Source organism: Protopterus annectens, chromosome 10.part0 (genome assembly GCF_019279795.1).
Source record: "Protopterus annectens isolate FY-2018-M chromosome 10.part0, PAN1.0, whole genome shotgun sequence".
NCBI classification, from domain to species: domain Eukaryota; kingdom Metazoa; phylum Chordata; order Ceratodontiformes; family Protopteridae; genus Protopterus; species Protopterus annectens.
Window position 1 is genome coordinate 515,964,413 of NC_056744.1, and position 26,055 is coordinate 515,990,467.

Here is a 26,055-nt window from a genome sequence, read left to right on the forward strand (position 1 = left end):
ACCTATATGCAGATGTCTACATATATACAAACACACACACAAACATATATGCATGTAAATACATGTCCCCTCTACTACCACCACCACAGTTCTGCATGCTGTGTGTGAGGGAACAGCACACATAGCAATACACACAGGTATCTACAGCTGTCAGTGTGTGCAACATGGACGTGTATGTCACATGTAAACCCCTTGTTGGGACCACATTGCCCTTGTCTGTGAAGTATGTAATGGGGATATGGGGAATTTGGCAGGTATAGTTGTGGAGGTGGTCAGGGTTGTTAGATATAGAGGACAGCCTACAGGGGTGGTATGTGACACTTGGTGGGTAAACACCCTGGATGGTGTGTGTAGTCTGTGATGTGGATGCCCTATGGGCCCCAATATGGATACAATGGGAACAAGCCTCCCACCCACTGCTACTCACAACAGCAGTCCACGTCCTGAAGGTGCCTGGCCTGGTTGCTGAACAGGAGGAGGATGTGGACCCTATGAATGTGTAATGGGTGCCTCAAGGTGATATAGCACATCCTATATGTGTCTGTGGAGCCCATTATGGAACAGAACCAGGATGTGACCTCAGGAGACAAGATCATAATTATGTGTGCCCCCCGGGGGGGGCAACATCCCCTGAGTTGGTGCCACCTAAAGGTATTGCTGGACCAGTACTTAAGGAGGCCCCAGGGTGGGCCCCGCATGTGATGTGGCCTGGTAACATGGGCAGATGAGTTTGGAGAGGTGGTTCCGCTGGCCAATAGTATATAAATATGATATTGTGTCACTGTTATAGAACATATGTGGGTAGTAATAGTCTACACAATCCTGGAACATGTCCAACAGCATGCATAGATATCCCCAATAACACAAAATGTCAGATGTGTAGCAACCACATAGCAAGCATGCCACAGGCATATATGGAACCACAGTGGTCCTGACAATGGCATGCAGGTGAATAGTCTGTAACAGGCCAGCAATGATAGTGTCCACACAGGGAACATGGCTACAAACATATTGCACACAGTGTGGTACAATATAATATCTGCCCCACTGGTAGGTAAGCTGTAGCCATACGTATTGAGTTGTGTGTACAGTTTGTTGTCGCTGATATGGTGGGGGGGGTGACAGTGATGTGTATTAAGAACTGTGGTATCCTTGCTGCATGACTTGCTCACACCTGTGTCCACCTTTATGTCTTTTAGGCAAGATGTCACATGGAAGGCTTCCAACTTACTCAGCTGCTGAGAACAACATTGTGGTAAACCACCTAATCCAGCACTACCCTGTTTTGTTTTGACAGGCCGCCCATGATCAGCAGGAACAGACCGCCCTGTGGAAGAACCTAGTCCACAGGGTCAATGATGTTGGACTGCACAACTGCAGTTATGAGCAGGTCAGGCATAATTGTTCTGACCTGCTTCGCAATGCCCATCGGCATGCTGCTGCAGTCAGGGGGATCACCTTGCAATGGGGGGCCATACCATCCATCCCCCATACACATGTGGAGGAGCTCCTAGCCAGCTTCATGACACCTGCTCGTCCACATAGTCAACAACTGCCGGACACCATTGTGGAGGTGGGTGCTACCCACATGTCGGCTGAGGAGCATGCAGGTAAGGCCACAGGGCACATCAGTAGACCACTGTTGCATATACATCCGCATCTGTACAGGTAGATCATAATTATCTGACATGTCATAGATATAGTTTGTTGCTGCATACTAGTGATAAACAGATGTGCATATGTGGTAGTATTGTCGACATGTACTGTAGATGTATTGTAATGCTGCACCCACCCTGTAGCAATGCCACAGGTGTGGCTACTGACTTTGCATCTCTCATCCTCTTATGTAGGTCCCTCCAGTATACCACCAAGGCAGCAGCCTGTAGCTGGTGAGTATGGTTTATGCTGATGTTTACCAATACACTGGGCATATAATGGCTATGGTATATTCCATGCACACATCTAACACACATACACAGAATGCATGCTGTACATGTGCACATATTGTTGCTGTTAAATGCACGGCATCACAGTGGTGACCATGATGGGGTATTGGAAGGGTATGTCAGACACCTGAAAGATAACTAACATCCTGTCATTGTGGAATGTGTCCACAGGGAGTAACAAAATGATGGGAGACATGGTCTACAGTAGGGACATGTTTGAAACATCACCTGTATACAGTGCAACACCAGTGTATATACCTATAGGACAATGGAAACTGTTGCAGAGTTGCACTATGGCATAATGCATTACTGTGGTCCACATTATCAGCTGGGACTAGGCTGTGACATGTGGTGTTCAGTGTATGGGACACTACAAACTGACACATGTGTAGGCCTTACTTGTCAAGCTTCTGCAAAAAGACTGAAGGTGGGGGGGTGTCAGCATGACACACCAGTGCACTACAGCAGGGATCCTAAGGATGCTACAAATAACTGTATCTGCACATAGTCAGGCTCAGGAACCATGGCAGATGTAACACTACCCCCACAGCAATAGTGACAGCAGTGTGTGAACACCAAGGGATGTTCACATGAGTAGACCTTGCAGTCATGCAGATTAGTGGGACATGTATTGGGAAGACTGAACATACACTGGCAAATGCAGATGGCCCATGCTAGTATACCCCTGCCAGGAGTAGTGACTGCTGTAGTACACATAACAATAGGTGCAACAAACTGTCATGATAAGGGTGTGCACACATATGCCCACACGGAGTTTATGCACTGCGGTCAGCTTCCGCACACCTAACACTAACTGTAGACACTGCATTTGAAAGTACAGGACATATGTCACATATCGGGCTCATGTACTGTTAATATATGCGGTGATGTGGTCCCATGGCAGATCAAGGAAGGGTGCTTCATATCAATAAGGGGGTGTACACTCCCCATAACCATGGTATGCTCTGATGGTTGTCAGTGTAATAGTATTGGATTGGTCATACATGGTCCAGTGATGTTGAGAGCTGTAAATCAGACAGCAGGCATTCACAAATGACATCTGTCCACATATCATCCCAGGTATGTGTTGCTGAAAAACATAGGGGCTGTGAGCATTAAAGCCGACATAAATGACACAGTACTGCACATTCAGCAATGAGTTGTACATCTGTGAGGTGTGGTGCACAGTACATGGTAGGGTGCAGAACAGGTGAACAGCAATACTGTGTACATAGGTGCAGTGGTATCCAGGGGAAGGGGCATCACCTAGTAACACAGCACATGCATCACACCCATGTATACTGTTGCTAGCATGGATTGACTATAGCTGCACTGCATGCTGTTGTGTACTATATGTTATGCATTTTGACAGATGGGTAATGGGAGGACTGTGTGTACTATCATTGTGCAACCTCGCCTGTATGTGTGTGTGTGTGCATCCTGGTGGGTGGTTAGTTTGTCTGTAGGGTCACTCTGGTGAAGTGGAGGGAGGTTGATGCATGTAAGATGTGTGTGTGCATGTGTGTGTGTTTGTATGGGTGTCTATGTATGCACATGTGTGATTGTCAGGTTGTTCATACAGCAGTACCTTCCTTTGGGATCGTGCAATACATGGACATGGAATGACACATGACACACTAGGAATACTTGTCATGTATGTAATCACAGCTGATAGTATAATAAGTTCTGTAGCATGGAACAGGCATTGAGAGGGAAGGTAGAAATCAGGTATACCCTTAATATCGCATTCAGCACAGAAGTGACTGACAACCCACAAATGCAGAACTACAGATACATTGGGGAATTACTAGTCAACACCAGGGAGTGTATCCATATATTACAGTTGTCACATGATAGGCTGATTGAGCAGCATATCTGGCATGTACTGAGCAATACATATATATGACACTCCAGTGCGTGATATGGAGTGGACATAGTAGACCCCACATATAGGGGCCATGCTCATGATGTCCAGACATACACAGGGTAAACACTGAATGACAGCAGTGAGGCCATGTAAAACTACTCCACTCAGGTCAGGCAGGTAATGGAGTAACAGGTCTTGTGTTGTAATCACTTGTCTAGGCATTTAGAGGACTGATACATTAATGAGTGGTATCAATGAATGTATGTTACCAAGTGTGATGCAGGATGGGAAAGACATGGGAATATATGTGGGACTGTCTGTAAAGGCACGGACAGGTAGGTATTCAGGTGGTGTGTGTGTGTGTGTGTGTGTGTGTGTGTGTTTGTATGTGTGTCCTGTTATGCAATGCTGTACAGGTCTTAAAGTGCATTTATTGTTTCCCCCCCACAGGTGGCGAGGTGGGTCAGGGTCCCTCCTGCATGCAATCTGATGTTGGTGTCCATACAGACACCAAAGATGATGATAGTACTGTTGAGGCACAGGTGGGGTTGTCAGGGGCTGACACAACACCATCATTTGGTATTCCCCTTTTAGCCACCCCAACCCCGCACACAGTTTAGTGCCTATACATACCCCATTACCAGTGGCCATAGTGGAGGGACTGCTGGCATTTGGTGGTAGTGCACAGGAAAGTGTGGTAACCATGCCTACTGGTCAAAGCAGGCTTAGTCAGATGTCCTACAGGGCACCACATAGGCAGATGTCTCAGGGTGCTTGTGGTAGAGCCACTGGTCATCATGCCCCTGGCAGATGCGATATAGGTGGTACCAGCAGGCACATGTTTCAGGCTGTCATGGCGGTGCAGGCACATATGAAATGTTACAGCAGACAGGGCATGAGGCTGTAGACAGCTGCTCTCACATCTGCAAGTGACAACTCCCATGAACTGTCTGGTGCCATCCGTGCATTAACTGAGCTTATGGATAGACAGTCTGGTGAGATGATGGCCCTCATCGACCATCATCTGTCAGTGCTTGAAAGTGTGGTGGGATTGTGGCGACGGCCGCATGGACGTAGTTCAGCAATGCCTACAGCTGGCAGTCAACATGGACATGCTAGGACACCAAGGGGCTCCCATAGTGGCAGTATCAGCCCTGGCACTGTGGTGGGGGGGTGCTGTCCTCACCACACCACAGCAGGCCATAAGCATGTGATCCTGGCCAGTCCCAAGAGGGACCTGGTTCCAGCAGACATTTGTCATCATCAGGTGAGAGTAGCACATCGAAGCCTGTACCTGGACGTGCCCATGGATACCCTGGCAGGCACAGTCCACATGTCCATGGCCGGAGGTAGTTAACTGCACACCCTGTCAGGTATGGACTGCAGCTGTCCATAAACACCTGTGTAGGGCAGCCACATGGCAGAACTGTGTGCATGCATACCCACACACTTTACAAACACAGCCAGGGCAACCCATACCTACACAGACCACATCACCACACCCAGTTTCACCTCATTACACCCCTCACCCACACACATGGTGTCAAATATATGGCCCACTCTCGGCCTCTGGCAAACCAACAACACACCCTGTGCATATGATGATACCTGTGCCACATCCCTGTCATCCATACCATCGATGCAGGGACAGGATAATATGGTTGTGATGCAAACGATGACTGTACTACTGTGTACCACAGTACTGCAGTGTAACATGTTGTCAGGAGTAATGTGTAATGCATATATGTCAGGTAGTGTAGCCGTCCAGTAATGATGCATTATAACTGTTAGTAACACTGGTTGATTGTGGTCTCTATAGTGTTATCCATTTGTGTTGTAGGTGTACATGAGTCAGCATGAGGATGGTTTGCAGTCATATTCCAAAACATGGTATGGCACTGTGGTGACACCATGGCTGTGACATATCTGGGGTACAGTTGAACACATGACAGGTTTGTATAACAGTTATTGCCTGTGCCACATGGACAGATGACCTGCTGGGACGTATATAATCTGCAACCTGATGTAGACCCATCCGCATGCACACTCTTACTTGGCAACACTGGTACTAGACCCCAACCTAGGTATGTAGTGATACTGAAGTGTGTGGCTTTCATTGCACACGCCACACAGCATTAAGGGTGAGGTGTGTTCCAGGTTACATGTTACATGCAGAAAATCCCCATACATGTACAGTATGCTAATGGGGGATGTAATGGGTGTATATGGACTATACATAGTGTGACATACCTTCATATACACATTAACAGACACATAACAGGCAGATACACATCCGAGAGACCTGGGCCTAACACTGCTAACTAACTTGATTGTGTGTCCAATGTGTTACAGGTAGGCTGCACACAGCACATGCCTAACTGGCCTGGATTGTGGTATCAGTTACCTGTATGGTGGATGGTGATGGTAACTATAACGTGGTACATGGGACATATACCAGGTGTACCTTGGTGTAATGACAGTGTAGACAGCACCCACATCCCCCAGTGGATATTGCATTCCCTGAAACTCATGATGACACTCTGACATACCTACCATCACACATTGGCCACAACTGCAATACAACCCATTGTATAGCCCAACAGTGGTACTGCTGGGATATGCATCTAATCCACATGCCACACACATAGTAGGGTGTTGCATTGTCATGCCTCACCTATGGGCAGCAACAACACTAACTGTACTACTGTGTGGCAATGGATATTGTAATAGGAGTATGTGACCTCGGAATGCTGTACCCTACAGATATACAGAAAGCACACATACACACACTTGCCAGAACACAATGGATATCCCATGCCTATCAACCCATTTGCAGAACACTATTGTGCTGGTACTGCAAGGCTCGTGTAGCCAGTATGGAGAGGAGCATAAAAGGGTAAATGTAAACAGCAGCAGCCACAACTGACTATGGCAATGGGTGTTGCGGTGGTTGTGAAGGCCCTCATGGAATTCCCAAGTACAGGTGTGATAACACACAGACACTGCTATACTCAGTCATGCACACATCCACATGTGTCAGTACTGGGGTGCATCGCTGATGATGGTCATAGCTGTGTATCTAGCTATTGTCCAAGGACAGATGTTTTGTATAGGGGGTTGTGTGTACAGTGGTATCCTGCCACCTGCCATGTGGCAGCAGGCAATCTATTGACAGACACTACTGTGGCGACCCTCAGGGTGAGAGTGACATGCATCAGTTAATCCTCCAGGTGCCTCCTGCACATGGCCACTGAGGTAATCAAGTTGACATGTATGCAACATGCATTACAACACATGGTTAGTGTCTGTGATGGAGACCTGCACCCAAGCATGTTCTGCTGACTGCAGTAGTGTAGTGGAGGTACCTGTGGCATGTGGTACATACAGGGTGTTATGTCCTATATATGCCAGTTCTTACACAGCTGGGCAAACATGTCAGTGTCAATCAAGCTTAGGTTGCCTGTACATATCCCAGCTGGATACCTGCCATCTGCACATCTGTACAGGGACTGACAGTCATCAGCTTGCACGTAGCTATGCAGTAGGATGAATGTGTTGACAGATAGATGTTTGACAACAATATGTATGCCATAACTACATGTCAGAAGCCCTCACTAACATGTGCTGTACAGACAGTAGTATACAGTTACATTCCACATGTCAGATCATTAGCCAGTAGGGTTTATATACTGTGGCACAGCTCACACACCAGGGATACAACAGGGAGGTCTCAGAGTCCAACTATGCCTGCAGGTGTGCCTGTTTTCAATACTAGATTTAGCACTCTACTCTTGCCTGGGTAAGCACTGTCAACAGTAGTACCGCCTTGATACATTACATGCCAGTGTGACAGCATGTACCCTGGACTACTACCCCTGTGTGTAACAAATTTACATGGATAACAGTGCTGTACAGGCCTCATATACATCTGTGTCCCAGACATGACACTCACACCCCTTGCTACTGTAATGACAGCACATAGGCGCATGTATTGTACATGGCATTACATACAATTATTACAGACATCATTACCCTGCTATGTTATCATACTGGGTGGTGTGAACTAGTTACCAGGGCTAAGCCATGCTTAGCAGGTATCAACATTGCTGCAATATAACAGCTAAGCTGATTTGCACATTGGTAAGTGAAGCCTACACTGTGTAAGCACCTGTAGTTTGCCTGCAGCTTAGCACCGCTTAGCTTCGCGCAAACATGCTTAAAGCTGCTCAAAACTGCCTTAACCACTCTGTATCTGATAGCCCTTTTTCTGCCCAGCAACAAAATGAACAGCTCTTGCAGGTCTTTAACCCAGGACCCTGTACACTATAGTCACAACACTTAACCACTACGCCATGCCCACTCTGAAGACAGCTGTTGTTTTTCCAATATATCTGTCAATACACATATTGATTAGTATTGAACAATTACCTTTACTTCCACAATTGTGTAGTACTTGTTATTAATATGACTGTTGCATCACATATGTTGTTTTGTCGTAATGTACACATAGCAGATACATACGGTGAGATACATCTGAGAGGGTATACACAACTGTGAGACTTACACATAACAGGAATTTGGATATATACATATAATAGGTTGATATATGTCTACATGTACATACACATGTATATTCATACATATGTCTGTATACACATCTGTATAGTGCAACATATATATGGCCATGTGTACATCTCTTTGTATGGACATATATATATATATATATATATATATATATATATATATATATATATATATATATATATATATATATATATATATATATATATATATCTTTTGACCTAACTCCCATTTGCCCGACACCCATTTGCCCGAGACCAAATGACTGAAATTTCATTTGCCCGACACTTCATTTGTCCGACACTTCATTAGACCGTCAAGTATTATTAGCAAGAAAATGGAATATGTCCCCTTCCCCACTGTAGTGCGACCCTGGAGTTAGAATATATAGTTGGGGGGTGTGGGGAAAGCCTCACTTCATTTCATATGATATTGTTAACTTTTGATGTAATATTGCGTAGTAAAAGAAAAGTGAGTGGGGGCTTTTCTTTTACTAAGCAATATTACATCAAAAGTTAACAATATCATATGAAATGAAGTGGGAGGCTTCGCCCCCCCCCCCCAACTATATATTCTAACTCCAGGGTCGCACTTCAGTGGGGAAGGGGGCATATTCCATTTTCTTGCTAATAATACTTGTCGGGCAAATTAAGTGTCAGGCAAATGAACTTTCAGTCAAATGGGGTCGGGAAAATGAGTGTCTGGCAAATGAAAGTTAGGTCAAAAGAAGTAGACACATATATATATATATATATATATATATATATATACATATGTGTGTGTATGTGTGTGTGTGTGTGTGTGTGTGTGTGTGTGTGTGTGTGTGTGTGTATATAGCTATATCTATATATAGTTATATATGTATGCACATCCTATGTGTACAGATATGCCTATTTATGTAGATATATATGTAGATATCTATAACTATGCATACATATCTATTCTGTTATACCTATTACTGTCAATATATATGTAGATATCCATAAGTATATGTGCATATGTATCTCTATCTGTGTATGTGTAGACATATATTGCTGTGTATATGTATATATCTGAGTGTTTATATGTATATATATGTACATATACGTATCCATCTATGTATGTCGATATGTATATGTGTATATATCTATATAGATATATGGATAATTATATATACATATAAGTTCACCATATGTTCAGAACATGGAGTGGAGCCCTACCTCAGCCCCAATAGTCCCAACCTCTTAGTGAAAGGGGATGTCAGCTATGTATAGCAGGTATATATGTAGACTATTGCTACTGTAATAGAAATTGTCTTCACAGATATGTTGTGTGTGGGAGGTCACATCTGCTTTTAACATGTGCGCCATTGGCTATTGACAGACATCCTAAGGACTTTATTGTACAGTACCACTGCTAGCACAGTAATGATCCTGTGGACTACAGCAGAGATATGGCCAATATATGGACAGTCTGACACACTCTGGTCAGTCCAGAGGTATACACAGAACCCTTTTGTGCAAAACATGTGGACAAAGTCTGACAATGTGGATGTTAACAGCAATGTAGATGGGTATATCACGTAAATATTAGTATATATTTGCCTCCATAGGTTATGCATTCACACACCCCTGTCTGTCCTGACACATAATTACCGCTGGTACAGAGGTGACATGGCCACATACTACCCACTAGTTAGTGACATACATCTGTACAGCATCCCACTGCTTTGTCTGACATACATGACTGTTATGGTGGCCTGGCAGCAGTACATCTGGTAAGTAGCTGGATAGAACATCACACTGAGTAAGTACACTAAGCTGCTAGGCATGTAACAAAGCACTGTGCAGGCTACAGGCAGACTGCCACAACACTGGCCTACATTTCTTATGGGGGAATACACATGTACCTGCATATATAGCAGGCTCTCCAGGCATGTCACAGCACATAGTACCAGACACCTGTGTGAAAGTGCATAACCACAACCAATGTGAACACAGCCACAGGCACATATGGTAAGCTAGTGTAATATTACAGTATATGGACTATCTGATCAACACCGTCCTCATATGTGCCACTCACCCACTAACTCTACATATACTGGGCCACTACACAGTGTGGTCTGATGCTTGTCTGTGGTATGGGACATATGTGTGTTTGGCCCTACAAACATGTAAGCCAATAGGCTAACATACACTGGAGCAGCATGTAACATCAGCTAGAACAGGACCAAGAACAATGACATGTACCACATTCTGTACACAGGCCAAGGTACATATTCACAATGCACACACTGTTGACAATCGCCATAAGTACACAGACCTCATTACTGTACACACAACCAAGGAATGCCCAGGTTATGTCCTCAAATATAACCTCTACTATACATAACATGTGTAGCAGTCTGATATCTTACTGGCTTGTTATCAGATATAATGTCACTAAATTATGGTGTACAGAACATATGCACCTCTTACTGCATGACATATGTACAAAGGTTGACAAAGTTGTGGCTGGAGGCACAAACACAGGGCCAATATTGACATGTTGCTGTGAAATCCTCATGCATTTACTGTTGTAACAGGGTTTGTTATGACATATGCCCTATGAGGGATATGAAGTCAGTAACTCTCATGGCTGTCACCATGTACTGACTGCAATCCTCACACTATGCTTCTGCAGTTCACAGATAGGTGCTCTGTGAGTAACACAAGAAGCAAAAGGCACCGCACACTACCCAGTCTGCAAATGACTCTATAGATGGGGGTTTCCTCAGAAACATAGCACTGTCATGACAGGTATTAAAACATGTAGACCAGTCATATCCACACACACCCTGCTAAACCGACATTACTCCAAATGCAGAATAGCAACACTTATGTTCTGTAGTCATGTCAGGCACATCCCCCTCCTGTGTGTTGGCCTGTTTCCACAGTGTATGTTGTTAGAGGTAAATTCCCAATCCATTTGTGATGCCGTTTGCCAAACACCAGATCTAGGTCCTGCTCACAGAGAATGAAAAGGCCCAACACCAACATAATGTTCCTAGATATTGGAGTGTGTCTCCATGCAATTGGCTATGGGAATGTTACCACAGCTGTTCCACATGCAATTAGCTAGAAGAGGGCTGCAATTCATGCAGAGGCCATCAGCTGATCATGAGCATCACTTACAAAACACATGCTGCTGCTTAAGCAAAGCAGGTGTAGTTCTCCACATCCACCAGAGAGGGAGTGAAAGAGGCAGACAGAGACAAAGTAAGTCAGGGAGGGGGTGGGAGAGTAAAAACTAAGCATGTCTGCGTCACACACCTGCCAATACAAGGTATCAAACCCCTGACTGACTATGTATTGCTATCACATGTCTATGCAGTTATTGGATGCGCCACATAGCTTACATGTTGAAGAGCTCTCCAAACGTATATGTGATAGTGAGTGACATCTGCAACAGTGCTATGGTAACGATACGGTAGGTGTAGTACATGTGCTTGTCCACATGAGCAGGTGTCATTGTCAACACAGCCACACTCTCTCAGGGACTCACACACACTGACAAACTTGGCAGGGTCAAGAATACACTTCCTCACTAGTTAGTTTGCCACTATACAGTGCTGTGCAGGTATCACATGCACAACACGGGTTATCCAGAGGTTATATGGGCAAATGATATGTGGAGGTGTCTGACATCAGACAGCATGCTACAGTATGCCATTGGGGATTGTAGTGAGTAAGAATGTGGTCAAAAGCATCATACACCACACATACAGACACAGGGTGCCAGTAGTGACATGCATGCATGCATATATTCACTGGTGTGTAGTGGTTGACTGTGACTATACAAGGCTAGATGAAGGGTATATCTTAGCATCAGGCCCATGACAATGGTCTGCAGTGTAGTTCAAGGATGTAGTGTCTGGATTGGCCCACACAAATGGGTATTGCATTCACCATCCAGTCACCTGGGTAACTATTGTATGTGGCCATTGCTGTTCAATGCTTGCCATGTATGTGTTCTTTAGTCCATGACATGGACACTGTCTGGGATGTGCACACATCCCACATGCATGTACAATGACATGTGGAGCTGTACCTAGGGTGTCTGGCCCATGTTGTGTACACAGATTGTTATAATCAGATGTGCCTGTCCTGGCCTCATGTGCTGAGAACAGGTAATGAACAGCAGGTTGACCCTGCACCTACATTGATAGCATGATACGGGTACCCCCTGGTGTCAGTGGCATCTGTCCATACAGGGAATGTGTATAAGGCATGGTATGTCCTTTGTGGGTCACATTTGATGGCAACATAGGTGTTGCAGGTGTCCAGTGGGAAGCATAGTGAAGGCACACTGTCTGCATGTGCGTGCATATTGTACTTATGGACAGGGTGCCATGCCCTATGTTGTCCACTGCAATCACACCATGGTTACTATCTGTGGGCAATATGCAGGGTACTACCAACATAGCAGTTGTTGCCTAGGCAAGTGTGTTTGTGTATGAGACATGGGTTGAGAGTGTTCTCTGTGTAATACAAGGGTAGCTAGCTTTGTTCACCAGGCCTTGATGTCACATGTAGGGGTATGGATTGCCACCATAGCCTCTTGGCTATTTTACATCTTTTATCCTTGTAAGGTGGACATTGTGACATATAATAGGGCCACCATGCAAGAAATTTGAAAAACCCGCTCCACAATGAGTCCAGTTGTTACACACTCACAGCCACCTCCACATAGAATACCATTGACAAACACAGACCTGCCATGTCTAGGATTAGAACTCCTACCTAAATAGTTTATTACACTACAGCATTATGCAGTTATAGGATGTGCCATGGAGATTACTGGAGTACTCCTTCCCCAAAGGTGTATTTCACAGTGAATGACATCAGCAGACTTGCTAAAGTAGGGCATTTGATTTGTAGTGAGTATGACTAGCCTAAAAAGCATTGTTCCATACACAGACAAAGAAACACACACACAAACATCCACACTTGCCATGCGTGTGACTAGAACCCCTACCAAAGTACTATATCACACTACAGCATTACGCTGTTATAGGACACACCACAGAGATTAGTGGGTTACACCTTTCCCAAAGGTGCCTTTCACAGTGAAAGACTTCAGCAGCCTTGCCACAGTAGGGCATTTGAATTGTAGTGAGTGTGACTAGCCTAAAAAGCATTGCTCCCTACACAAACATAGACACATACAGTTGCCATTTTTGGGATTAGAACTCTTACCTAACTAGTTATCATACTACAGCATTAAGCAGTTATAGGACGTGCCATGGAGATTACTGGGCTCTACCTTTCCCAAAGGTGTATTTCACAGTGAATGACATCAGCAGCTTTGCCAAAGTAGGGCATTTGAATTGTAGTGAGTGACTAGCCTAAAAAGCATTGCTCCCTACACAGACAGAGACACACAAAAACACACACAGTTGCATGTCCGGGAGTAGAACTCCTACCTAAATAGTTTATCACACTATAGCATTAAGCAGTTATAGGACACGCCACAGAGATTACTGGGTTGCACCTTTCCCAAAGGTGTATTTCAGTGAATGACATCTGCAGCCTTTCCAAAGTAGGACATTTGATTTGTAGTGAGCTTGACTAGCCTAAAAAGCATTGCTCCATACACAGACAAAGAAACACACACACAAACATCCACACTTGCCATGTGGGGGACTAAAACCCCTACCAAAGTACTATATCACACTACAGCATTACACTGTTATAGAACACACCACAGAAATTACTGGGCTGCACTTTTCCCAAAGGTGTATTTCTCAGTGAATGACATCAGCAGCCTTGCCAAAGTGAGGCATTTGAATTGTAGTGTGTGTAACTAGCCTAAAAAGCATTGCTCCCTACATAGACAGGGGCACACACTCACAAACATACACACACATTTGCCATGTATGGGATTAGAACTCCTACCTAACTAGTTTATCACACTACAGCATTATGCAATTATAGGACGTGCCATTGAGATTACTGGGCTACACCTTTCCTAAAGGTGTATTTCGCAGTGAATGACATTAGCAGCCTTGCCAAAGTGGGGCATTTGAACTGTAGTGTGTGTAACTAGCCTAAAAAGCATTGCTCCTTACTCAGGCAGTGACACACACAGTTGCCATATCTTGGATGAGAACTCCTACCTAACTAGTTTATCACACTTTGGCATTACCCAGTTATAGGACGCACCATGGGGATTACTGGGCCATACCTTTCGCAAAGGTATATTTCACAGTGAATGACATCAGCAACCTTGCCAAAGTGGGGCATTTGAATTGTAGTGTGTGTAACTAGCCTAAAAACATTGCTCCCTACACAGACAGAGAGACACACACAGTTGCTATGGTCTGGGATTAGAACACCTACCTAACTAGTTTGTCATATTACAGCATTTCACAGTTATAGGATGTGCCACAGAGATTACTGGGCTACACCTTTCCCAAAGGTGTATTTCAAAGTGAATGACATCAGCAGCCTTGCCAAAGTGGGGCATTTAAATTGTAGTGTGTGCAACTAGCCTAAAAAGCATTTCTCTCTACAGACACACACACACACACACACACACACACACACACACACACACACACACACACACACACACACACACACACACACACACACACACACAGTTGCTATGTCTGGGATTAGAATGCCTACCTAACTAGTTTATCACATCACAGCATTACACAGTTATAAGATGTGCCATGGAGATTATTGGGCTACACCTTTCCCAAAGGTGCATTTCATAGTGAATGACATCAACAGCCTTGCCAAAGTAGGGCATTTGAATTGTAGTGAGTGTGACTAGCCTAAAAAGCAATACCCCTTACACAGACAGACAGACAGACACACACACACGCACACACACGCACACACACACACACACACACACACACACACACACACACACACACACACACACACACACACACACACACACACACTTGCCATACCTGGGATTAGAACTTCTACCTAACTAGTTTATCACACTACAGCATTATACTGTTTTAGGGTGTGCCACAGAGTTAATGGGCTACTCCATTCCCAAAGGTGTATTTCAAAGTGGATTACCTCAGCAGGCTTGTCATAGTAGGGCTTTGGGGAGGGCAGTCTGTGTGCATGGGCCATAACCCATTCATCTAGGGGTTGACACACCACATGCAGGCACACGCAGGGTTATATTCTGCAGGTATGTGTATACAGCTGCTTGATGACTACTGCCTTGTGCAGTCATGTTGCACAGCTAGCACTTGCACCACATAGTCTGTAATGCTGATGAATACCAGGGGCTACTTTCTACAATGAGTGACATTTACACATCATGTGGTTGTAGCCATTTGGCTATGTGCTGGGTGGGACAGGCATCATGATGGATGGCTCTTTGTCACAGTCACTCTCTTCCACACATCTATGTATGTCTACTTTTGGCATATTACAGTGTGTTGTCCTTGGATATATGTCTGTATTCCTATCCAATGTGTGTGCAAAGCATGACTGATGTATACTGAGGAGTGTATGCACTAACATCTGGTCCACTGTTGTTTGCAGAAACAGGCTTCATTTGTTTAAGTGTGTGAGTATGCCAGTTATGACCTTCTGTATTGACTGTGTGGATCCATTCCATGTAGTTTGTAGTCCAGTTCAGACTTTTGTGTTGTACACCTACAGGTAGAAAACTGTTTCTGCACGGTATCTGTAGATCATTTGGTAATATGCGGTCAAACTGTGCAAGGGATAGTGTGTACTGTAGGTGATTGTGTCTATGCTGCTTCTGCTACATGGTACTGGTGTTATCACAGATATTCAGACATGTGCACTGTTATACACTGTGATGTTTTATGTCCTCAGGTACTGTCAGGTGGACATTCTTTCTCACAGTGATGTCCAGGGGAACAAGGGTGAATGCAGCTGTGTCTGGTATTGTGGGCAAACTCCTACATATTCATGGAAAGTTATACCATTCTGAAGGGGAAGCTGCAGACACTTGCTGCTGGGTCTGTGTATCCAGTTCAGCACATTGGTACAATGCCGGCAGAGGATCCCATACTTGTACATCCATCGACATGACAGTATGGCCTTATCTTGCTGTGGCAATACCTCACAGCTGTACAAATACACACAGGTTACCCAGAGGCAGGGGTCATAAGTCAGGACATTACCCATATTGTGGTGTATGGGCAGGTTTGTAGCCACTTATTTATGTGTTTGCAGCCAGGAATAGTATGTGCACACAGCCGTGTGTCGGACCTTGCACATTCCATGCTGCCCATGCTCCCACCCCCTCTATTATTCTATCCTCTTCCATACATTATGCATACATTTTCTGATAATTTCCCTAAGGTTATCATGTCATCACAGCTGTGTTTTAGTGTTGGTCCACAGTTCATGCAGTGGGACATGGTGGACATGTTACTGTGGTTTGTCTACATGGCCTTGCATATGGCTTATGTGGAGTGTGTTATGTTATTATTTGGGTGTCCATGACATTACATGCATTGGCAGTATGTGTGAGACACAGGCCTTTGGCAGAGGCCTGTAGGCCATTTGGTGGTGATGCAGGCCAGCTGTGGCAGGCCGTAGCTTTCTGTCAGTCCTACAGCCCCAGACCGCCATAGAGTATATTCCCCTGGGGTGACAAGGTAGGTGTGCTAGGTGTTCATGCCAATACTTTCTATCAGTATTGTTCAGGTGGTGTGGATGCTGGTAGGGTGCTACCTACAGCTAGGGACACACCTGCATGGGACACCTGCACTGCATGCTGCATTTTTTTGCTATTGCCATACACAGGTGGGGGTCATATTGTACCCATTCCCAACAGCAGGGATAAAACCAGAGAGGTACCTGTTTGTGGTGTTTGGGTGAGCTGGGTGCATGTGTGCTATGGACACTACTTGCATCTGACTCACAGATATGCATGGAGAACTCCAGTTATGCTGGCATGCGCAGGTACATCAGCTGTTCCCCAATACATCAGTCCTATCACCTTTGTGATCTGCAAGTTTTCGGCCAGATGACACCGGTATTACCTACTACACGCCCAGATAATGTGATGCATACCTGTATGTACAATTCCAAGGGTATGTCCATTTCACAGTTACACATTGTATACTGTATGTCTGGGGTACATTTCCCTGTGTACTGCTTGTATATCTAGGCCAACAGCCATGCCATGTCCATCTTTCAGATGATGACACATATTACCACCATACATTTACAATGGCTTACTCCTAGCATGTGCTATACTGGTGGGGATTGTTTTTGGCACTGCAGTTGTGAGGACTTAGCCTTGTCATTGGCAGTGGTGGACAATGGACACCAGGTCAAACCTCAACATGCATACATACTGACCACTCTCACACAATATGAAACACACACCAACCTAACACACAGATACCTGCATATTGTACAAATGCTACAATCTATCCTGCTACCTTGGCTACCTCTGGGTATCTGTGCTCCACTGGTATTATACCTACACATGCATGCTACTACATTTCTACATAGGATGGGGGGAGGCACACCTGACTGTTACTACATGTCTACATAGGATTGGGGGGGCACACCTGCTTGTTACTACTACATGTGTACATCGGATAGGGGGGCAGACCAGACCATTTTTACTTTTCTACATAGGATTGGGGGGGCACACCTGACTGTTACTACATGTTTACATAGGTTTTGGGGGGGCACCTAACTGTTTCTATATTGCTACACAGGATTGGTGGCACACCTGACTGTTACTACATTTCTACATAGGATTGGGGGGCACACCTGACTGTTACTACATGTCTACATAGGATAGGGGGGGCACACCTGCTTGTTACTACTACATGTGTACATCAGATTGGGGGGGGCACAACAGACCATTTCTACTTTTCTACATAGGATTGGGGGGGCAAACCTGACTGCTACTACATGTCTACATAGGTTTTGCAGGGCACACCTAACTGTTTCTACATTGCTACACAGGATTGGGGGGCACACCTGATTGTTACTACATTTCTACATAGGATTGGGGGGCACACCTGACTGTTTCTACATTGTTACACAGGATTGGGGGGCACACCTGACACTTGCACACATTTGCTATGACTGTACTGGTATGTCAGGTACTCCATTTCATTCTATTTTCTAACCTATCATGCTGACTAGAGGCATATCAGTGTACTACAGGTCTTAGGTTTGATTGACCTACATATTAGTTTCTGACTTCCTACCCCTCAGAACTAATATCCCACTGCCTGACATGATGTAGTCTGTCTGTGTAGGCCTGAGGGTGGGGGGTTACCCATAGGCATCATTCAGAGGCCTTAGCACAGCCTTTGATTGTGTTTGTCTACACCTATCCTGCTGGCTGAGACTGTTGTTGGGTATGTGAACCTCCCTGACTGGCATGTGTGTGTCATATGGACACACATGTGGCCCAGCACATTTCCTGCAGTGGGTTTTGCCACCATGTGTAATATTGGCTACTGTGGTGACACCAGTATTTGTTACAGATCTCATGCTGCCACTATAGGTGTCTACTATCTGCTGGCATCCCATTCAGCCACCCGATTCCCTTGCTTGCTCACATCCATACCATAGATACAGGTAACAACACATACTACTCCATTCGACAATTTGTAAGGTGAGTAGCTTACCTTGTGGGTGTGCCAGCATTGAGGATGGTGCTGGAAGGCTGCCTATGTCAGATGCGCATAGTACACTCCCTACACATGGTTGAGCACAGGTAGTGTCATGTTTGGCATCCCTTTTACTGTATGTGCAAGTCAGAGAGAGGTGTCATTTCCTGGGACCCTCCTGTATCAGTGCATGTGCTATGCGTTGCCTCTTTGCCAAGGCCAGGGCATACTGGGCACACCTCCTTCTGCCTACTGGGACAGGCTCAGGTTGTTCCTCCTCCGAGTCACTCTGTGCCTGTGCAGGCCTTGGCAATGGTGGGGGCTGTGTGGCCCTGCCCCATGCTATTCCTGCTGCAGTTGTTTCCACAGGATCATATTGTGTAGCATGGCACATACAATGACAATTTGAGTACATGTAGCTGGTGAGTACTGCAAGGCTCCACAGGATGTGTCCAGGCACCAGAATCGTGACTTGAGCATCCCAAACACACACTCTATTATAATTCCGGTCTGTGCGTGTACCTCATTATGGAGTTCTTGTTCTGGTATGTGTGCATTTCTGATGGGTGTCATCAGCCACGGCTCCAGTGCGTAACCAGCATCCCCCACTAGATGACCGTAAGGGATGTCCTCATTGGCAAATCTCTGGTACAGCTGCATCAGATGCCAGATGTGGGAATTGTGATAGCTTCCAGGACAGCCAGGACACACATTCATTGTTATGCCCTGGGCATCGCACAACCTGACAGTTGATGGAGGGGGAGCCCTTGCGGTTGATGTAGACCCTACCCTGCTCACAAGGTGGTGCTTTGATGCATATGTGCATGCAGTCTATAGCACCCACTACCTCAGGGTATTCTGCTATTTGATGGAAGAGATGCATATTGCTGGCCAATGCCTCACAGATGTTGGGTAAATATACGTGCTCACCGGCATGTGCTGACATGGTATCCAGGAACTGGTGGAGTACCCTGGATGCTGATGCCTATGAAATCCCCATGATATTCCCAGTTAGCCTTTGGATGGTACCTGTAGCTAGTATTCTTAGGCCTACACATACCTTGGTATCCACTGGGATGGGTTCCCCTTTGTTAGTTCTGCATGTGAGGCGTGGCCAGCACAGCTCAACAATTTGCTATAGGAGGTCCCTGTCCACCCTATAGCGCTCCACTATCTCCAGCTCATGTAGCCCCTGGTAGGTTACCCTGGGTCTGCACACTCTTCTCCATCACCTCACTGTGGGTTGGTCGACAGTATTCTCATCGTCACCACCCTCAACCTCTTCCACATGTTGTATGATAGCTGTTGCAGCCCCTATCATTTTGTTGTTTTTGTTTGTTAAAAATCCCCCACTTGTATACACCGGTGGTGTAGAGTGTGTGAGAAAACTAGAGGAAAAAGTGTTTGCATAGTTTATAGTAGTGTTCTGAGCTGGGTTGGGCTGCTGCCTGTGTAATTGGCTGATTCTGATACATTTCACCTGCCAGCTATGCACTGCAAGAAGTTTTGGTGCCAATTTTGGGTCAGATGATCTATTTAAACAATTGGAATATGTTGATGTAATGTCTCTGATTGAAGTGTCTCTCAGATGAAAGCGTATTAATTTTATTTTGTGTATAACATAACAAGTGTGTCGGCCGAGCTGCGGCTTTATCTGCTTATTTGTTATCCAAAACCTGACCTTTTGAATCATTTAAATTGTTGTTGTTATTGGGGAGACCTGCCAGCTATGCTTGTTCTCCCTGATTACCTTCCTAATGCTGTTTTCCCTTCCAATTCCCTTCCTGTTTAAACCTGGGGGCACACCGTGCAAACACAGTGCTCAAATGTGCACAGGGCTGCTATTTCCTGGTTTACTTTTTTTCCCCTTTAAACCGGGTGGGCAGCGCTTACAACCGCTTAGGCGATGTAAAGAGTGTTTGGCAGCCTCAGACACACCCCCTTGCTTAGCTCTGCTAAGCTAAGGGCAAACCCAAGCCACAGGGCTCCGATCCGCTTACAGTATGGTTGACACACACCCCTATGATGTCAGCTAACTCCTAGGCTTGCACTAAGCTATTCCTGCTCTTACACTGTTGGGTGCTGACTAGCATGCAGGGGAAATCTTGGATTCAGTATCATTCCCCTCATTTGCATAGGATTACAGGTCCCACACTGAGCCTCCCCCCTTAGAAACCACTATTCACTGGCCATGTTGTCTTCTGCTTGCCATTGAGTATAATGGCAAAATAGTGATTTTGGTTAGAATGCTTATTTTAGTTTTTTTTCCCTTATTTTTTGCCCGATGCCATTTGCGCCCCACTGCCCTACGCTTAAACAGCCGAGATTGGCTAAATAAAATTAAAAGTTGATTTTTTTTTATTTTTGCAACTGTTTTCCATGCCAGTGGCATTATATTTGGTCACTGGCATGCTTTCCACATAATATTCACCCTTTATTTGGAGCTGCCATTGCTCCGTTTTGTAGTTTGCAGAAATGTACTCGGTTACTACTACTACTAATGTACTAGCCAGTATCACCAAATAAGTACTGTGGGAGAATGGAAAATCCCATATAGAGAAAAAGTTATATATAGATATATATAGATATACATGTATATTTTTTGTGTGAGGTACCTTGGGGGAATTTTATTTATTTATTTTTATTTATTCATTCATTTATTTGCATTTGTTTACCAGAATGCTCTAACTGGACATGTCAGCAGCAGCCCAGAGGAAAAAAGTTTCACACAAAATACATACATTACATTTACAAAAGTTACAGTAAGAAAGAGGAGTATAAGTCTAAGAATAACATTGCAAATGAATATCTGTTAATGGTTAGAAGACAAAAAGTGCATGTTGTAGCAATGAGTATGTAGTCTTAACTATTAAACCAAAAGAGAAAAGAAGTAAAATGCCTGGAAAATTTTGAACAGCTATGTAGACCTATTGCAGGACAGAAATACCTTATTTGCTTTGTGCATGTTACAGGCAAGACTAAAGGCCTTAAATAATCAGTAACAAGTGAGAGGCGAGTTAGATATTTGTGAACAATCAACAGTAAATAAATAGAGTGACTGCAGTACAGTGTCCATTATTAACACTGGGTTCTAGACTTGGGCTTATAGTTAGTGTTCACAGGTGAGTGATTCGGCTGCTATATATCTGTATTCTTGTCATCTATGTTACAGCTCAATAGCTCAGCATATACTTACCTCCATTCTTTTGTACCTTATAAAGTACTCCTTGTAGTAGGTTATACGGTACAGAAGAATGAAAGTACATAGATGGTGGGCTATTCAGCGGTGACATAGAAGTCTGGATTGTGAAGTACAGTAGAGTGACATTTAATAGACGCAGATATAAAAAGCTGAAAGACAGAAAAGTATAGTGAAGTAAGCTTGATGAGATATTGGGGACAGAATGTTTTAATGGATGTGGTAAGACAAAAGGTATTGGAGGGGGTAGACAGGACTTGTTGGTAAAGGGTAACTGTCCAGAAAAGATTAGATTAAAAATGTCCATAAGAATTATTTTATCTGGGTGGATATTTATGGCATTTTGAGGATAAGGTTTAGCTGTATATTAAGGAGTTGAGATACTACCTGGCTGAATGGCACAACCATAACCATGTTTCCATCAAATGTTGTTTAAGATATTATTTAAAGATTAAGAAGTTATGGGTTTGTTTTATGGTGAGTTCAATAGGGTTCCACATTTTAGATATATAGGAGGAACACAGAGTCATCTGCAGATTTTTTAGATTTTGTGACTAGTATTAAGTGTTTGTGGAGCAGAGGGTTCTATTATTAGACTAGTAAGGAATTATGTTGCTGTTGCTGGGGCATGTATTTGTTTTGTAGATTAAATTGTGTGTAGTGACTAAGTGAGAAGTTAGGGTATGTTGCAGTTCAGCTCACTAAAGTTGTTTTAGAGCTAAACAGTGATGGGATCTATGTGGGGTATTAGCAGCAAACTTTGCAATTTTATTGTAGCATTGTTCAACATTGGCTCTTATATTCTTTAAAACTGCATGTTGAGTAGATTTTCTCTATCTTTGGTCTGTTGTAAAAGGTTTAACCAAATATGCAAGCAACTAATGTTTTGTTATTATGGTTTTTTTTGTTAGACAAAGAAAAGGACTACGTACCCTGCTGAACCATGTAAATAGTGCATTGTTTAATGTATGTCTTCATTTGGTTACGATTGGATTAGGATGTCTGTTCGTTATCTTGTTTCAATAAAAAAAGAAAACAGTATAGCCCTCTTCCCCAAGCAAATTAAATATAGAAAGTAGGATTTATAATGTTGACCATCCAGTGTAGTATCTAGAACAGTTGATATATAGTCTAAAGTGATTGTTCAGATGTACATTGTATGGCTGTCTTACTGCTTGGGAAAAGTGCAGTGTGACATGGACAGCCATTAAGGCCTAATGTATGAGGACCACTGGTGTAACTGCAATAAAAAAAAATCAGAAATCATGACTATGTGCAGGATCCAAGTGATAGATAATCCTAAAAGCTGACTCCAGTTTGTTAACAGGGTAACGAGCAGTGATCACATGGACTTTTCGTACTCAGCTTGAGAGGATAGATAACCGTCTTTCTCAAAGTCTCACAGTAGCAAATGAGGGAATCAAATTCTGTACTACAAGATTATGACATCTATCTACCACTGATCCAAGCCTTCTTGCTGTGTGTTTTTAAACCCTAAGCACTGAAAATTGGCTATGTTGTTGGGAGGTAGAAATAGATCCTATCTTCTTTGTTAGAGATTGTGCCATCTGAGAGCAATTACCAATCAGCCAGGTCTTGCTGTATAACTTTTGAGTAGAAGGTGGTGGTGATGGGTGAGCATCATAGAATACCAAGTAATGCACAATTTATAACAGCTATAAGTGACATTAGCCTTCCCTTCCATTGCTACAATCAAATATACGTCCCATGCTTTGATCCTAAATTATTCTGCCTCCTTGTGGAGGTATGAGCTTGGACAGGAGTAAGTAGGGCATCCTGATACTCTCCCTCCCTTAGTCCATAAATTACTCTGAAAACAATGTTTTTGTTTTGTTATTAAGAATACTATTTGCAGTATTCTGCAAGCAGATTTAGGGATAGAGTAGCAATAAGGAACAATTATAAAAACTGCAGTTGCTGGAGTTTTGTTAGCTCTCTTCCTTGATATTTCAGGTTTACTTTTATACATTCTATTTCATTTTTAATTTAAACAGAGCCTTATTTGTAGTTTCTTACTAAACATTACATCACTATATGCTAGGTAAATACTTGACTCTATAATAATTAAGTCATTGATGGACACAGTTCTTTTTATACTGTTTTCGGACATGCTTGAAAAGTTGCAATCTCCTAGATGCATCCAGTTCTCAAACTTCTCTCTGGTCTTTCACATGTGATCTTTTCAAAACACCTCCATAAGGTTCCTTTAAGACTTCAGTGAACAGATATAAGTGAGTTTCCCTCTAGCAATACAATGTCTCAGCATAAGAAAACTAATCTCCACACAAGGTTATTTATTTTTGCTAAGACATATTAGGATGTTGCTTGTGTACTGAGTGTTGCTTTCTTTAATATTAACAATCAGTTGTTCTTCTTTAGCAATCAGTGGTTCAGTAACCACATGCTTAGTGCAACAGTCATGCTTGGAAAGGCTGAATCTGTATTATGCTTGGTTTTAAAGGATCCACCACAAATTTGGTAAAGGGCCTTGTGTAACTATTCATTCCATGAAGGTTGGAGGACTGCAGAATTTGGGAAAATGAAGTCAGCTGTAGGCTAATCTTCACAAATATAAAGTGGAGATAGATGAGTTACAGGAAAATAAACAGAAAGCTAGTAATCTTATAAAGAGTTGGATAAGATGTGAATAGCACTTGTGTGGGGTATCATCTACTGGGGAGCTACCTATATTGATCGGGAAAAGTGTATGGATAATGGAACAGCATGTCATGTCAATGCCTTGGAAAAGTGTATGGCAGTGTGCTTTAGTAAATCTCTTGGTTTTAAGGCCCTTTTCATTACTTAAAGTCCCAAATGTGATTCCCCACAGTTCTTTGTGGGCATGCATTAAAAGATGATTCATTCTGTGACCAGTATGTTTGTTTCTGTGATATGTTGATTTTAATTTAACAATAGGCACCATTATGGCTAGATGTGCTGGCCATCTGAAATTCTATAAGAAGTCTCAGGCATATATAAACGAACTCCAGGCCTTTCAGCTACCCCTATTTTTGATGAACATTCCTATTTTCAGGCCTGATTCCCCCTACTCATGATGTACCTATTTTCTGAGGCATACCCCTATTTTCTGACTTGATGTATCCCTTCACAGTTTATTTTATTTTATTTATTTATTTTACATTTGTTTACTGGGAAAGTCCGACTGGAACAAGGTCCATTTACAGTGGAGGCCCAGGAAGAAAAGCTCCATAACATAACAGTACAAATACAACAAATGACAAAAAGTTTTCTGTAGAGAGGCATATATACAATCAGAGCTTCATGTCTTTATATGACAACACATAATCCACGAATGACAGAAAATTTCTATACAGTGACATATATGTAATCAAGGAGATTTTTCATACCTTAGTTTGATTTGAGCAAGTTTGGTATATAGACAGCAAAACTTTGAATTCCATATTGGTAGTGCAAAGCATAAAATTGAAGGAATGGAATCTGGAAAATGATGCTATTCGGGAGATATGTCATAGCGTGAAAAATAGTCTGTAGGATAATAGTTCCTGATAGGGAGTATTTGAGTAGTACAGAATAGCTGAGGTAAGCAATGAGGAGATGAGGTGTGACAAGTTAGGAGGAGAGCAGAAAAGATTTTATGTGATACAGGGACAGAGCCATGATTGCAAGAGGTGTGACTTTAGTGATGTCTTGAAAAGTGAGATGGATGGTGCAGAGGAGATACTTTGGGGGAGGTTATTCCATTCCCTAGCAATGGTGTGGGAGAACAGACTTTTCCCTGCAGTGTTATTGGGTTTGGTTATGCAGAGCAGGGTTTTGTTGGATGAGCGTAGAGGGCAATTTG